At 37.7% G+C, this 2,640-nt stretch overlaps 1 long non-coding RNA gene across 1 annotated transcript; it reads left to right on the plus strand.

The window, feature by feature from the left end:
- Nucleotides 1-288: 288 nt before the first annotated feature.
- On the plus strand, nucleotides 289-1,417 carry LOC141594195 (uncharacterized). Its single transcript, XR_012522051.1, has 3 exons — nucleotides 289-649; nucleotides 877-1,047; nucleotides 1,167-1,417. It is a non-coding gene; the product is annotated as an uncharacterized LOC141594195 (long non-coding RNA).
- The last annotated feature ends 1,223 nt before the right edge of the window (nucleotides 1,418-2,640 follow it).

A 2,640-nucleotide genomic window follows, 5' to 3' on the forward strand; every position in this document is an offset into this window, starting at 1 on the left:
TCTTATTATTTACTCCTTAATCTCTACCAAATATATAGAACTAGATACCCAAATTCACTACTACAAAAAGCGTTATGGACATCACTTTATAGACATCGGAGTTTTAGAAAACTGATGTACAAAATAATAGACATCGGAGATCTAAAAAAACCGATGTCTACATAATTTAATATACGTCGATTCAACTTAAAAGCGATGTCATTTTAAATAACATCGACATATACAATATCGATGTCTATTAATTTCCCCAAGATTGACTTTAAGTAACTCATCCGCGTATATCTCCATTCTCTATCACTCGTTCACTCTTTACTATAACCTAACTACTCTACTCACAGTTACTTACTCGTTCAACATCCCTCGCCCTAACCCATTCGTTCCCTTGCCTCACTCAAAAGCACACCACCACACCTTCGCCCATAACCGCCGACCACCACCCCATCGCCCATGACCGCCGACCACACCCCATCGTTCCCTTGCCTTGATCGCAAACCACCACAATCCATTTTCCCGCTACCGTTCTATCCAATTCACCATAGTCCATAACCCTTTCGCCCCAACAATAACCTTCTGCCACCACCACGCACAGGCCGTCGCTAGCAGCCGCCTTACGTCACCCTATCCGGCCTGCAGGCTACTCGCTTCATTGGTACAACTACTTTTCATATATTTCAATAGTTATTAGTATAAATTTTGAGGAATAGAAATTTGTAATTTATAAATTTTGTGTCATTTGTATTCAATTTGATTTGTTAGTATTTTATTGTGGCCAATTTAGGGAAGTATATCATTTGCTTGAAGGTTAATTGTAGTCAATTATGTCGTGTTTTGTTTGTTGATGTGCCTCTATTTTTTCTGCTCCATGCTTTAAATCAGGTTAATTCAGGACTGTTTCTGATGTTCTCGTTTTAATGGGAGTATAGAGTTTGAAAGAGACAATGAATTGTTTGCGACTGATGGCGAATCTAGGTGGATCAAAGTCTTCGAGTACTCCTCTGCTAGAATTGCTCCTTCAAATAATTATGTGCAATCAGTAGTCTCTATCTTGTATGTTTGGTTCCCTTGTGTTGCAATCTGTTTTAGTAAACATAGCATTTTTTATAATTGGGTTTATTCAGGTAGTGAATGAAGCAACACAAGTAGTGACTTTGATGGTATTGTGATAGGATTTGTAGATGTTCAAGCAATTTGATAGACTACAGACAAATTCAATGCTGCAGTGATGATAACTTAAGAAGAATCACTTGAGCAAAGAACGCAGGAGTAACATTTAAGAGAGGAATATGAGAGAAAGAGGAAGATTGTGATTTCATAGATAATGAGTGTCATACATCAGCCGCTATTTAGGCTGATAAATCAAGCCGTTACAATCAATTATAGGGAATGAAATTACTGAAATTAAGACAGATTCTCCGCACATGGCGGGTGTACTCCGGGTGAGCTATCCTTGTACTATCATGGTATTGCTTGCATATTCTATCTGTACATGATTTTATGGCGAATTCAAGTTCTCTATTCGACCCAGGTTAGTAAATTGACCTATGGTTAGCCGACTCATCCTTTTGTTGTTTGAATTTAACGCGCCAATTGTAAGATCATTGTCTCCCTTTGATCGCATTTATTTGTATAACATTTAGTGAGCATTATCATCAATTACATGATTATTATTTGTTCGGATTTGTCTTGATCATCAAAGCAACCGTAACTCATACTTATGTTAACATGATATGGATGTGGCACATTTCGGGGAACCATCAATGGATTGTTACTTATGTTAGCTGAGCATTATCATCAATCTTTGCATTTATTTGTATAACATTTAGTGAACATTTCATGAACAAGATAGTCGGCCGGTGGCCATTTGGAGAACCATCAATGTATTTTTTCTTGTGAAAATGCAATGAATTCCTATTTATCACTTTAGGTGAGTGTTGTTTTGAATCGATTGTTTCGGCATTCTCTGCAATGGATGGCAAGCTCAATTTGTTGGAATCAAGGTATGCTCTTCATAAAGTTATTTATTGTCTTGAGTGTTCATATTTTTGGTCTCTCTTTTAGCCAATCGTTTACATTATATAATGGTTGTTGAGAGATGAAGATGGGGGAGATTAAGAACGGGAGGGAAAGGTAATCCAAGACACTAGGCTAATGTCATGGTTGTTGTTTTCCTGTTGATTTAACTAAGGGTCTCTAAGACATAACCATTCTGTCATTGACATATGGTGACTGCTTAACTTATTATTGGTAGCTTGTCGATTCGTCATTGAATTGAAACTTTGTGGCTAGTCTATTAGAAACCCACATACGTGGGATAAAATTGGTTTGTGGTATTTGGCATTTTACGTAGTGCTTTCCCTTCCTAAACTTCCCTCTTTTATAGTATTCCCAAACCAAGGCAACGGTGCTATTCGCTTCCGGTTTGATGCCCAATTGTTTAATCGCTAGTTACTCTCTCTCACTATTATGCTTTCATTTAAGGACTCATGTGCTTCGTATGTCCGTAGGTTGTTAGATCGTGAGGGGATTAACGCCGAGCAACTTGCGAGGATCGAAGTCTTTTGAGCTTAAGGTAAATGTTCTTTGCATTCTTCCTATGAGTGAACCTAATTCTTCTTGCTAGCATTGCCTCCTAAAATTTGT

This window comes from Silene latifolia, chromosome 8, assembly GCF_048544455.1.
Source record: "Silene latifolia isolate original U9 population chromosome 8, ASM4854445v1, whole genome shotgun sequence".
In the NCBI taxonomy this organism is placed as follows: domain Eukaryota; kingdom Viridiplantae; phylum Streptophyta; class Magnoliopsida; order Caryophyllales; family Caryophyllaceae; genus Silene; species Silene latifolia.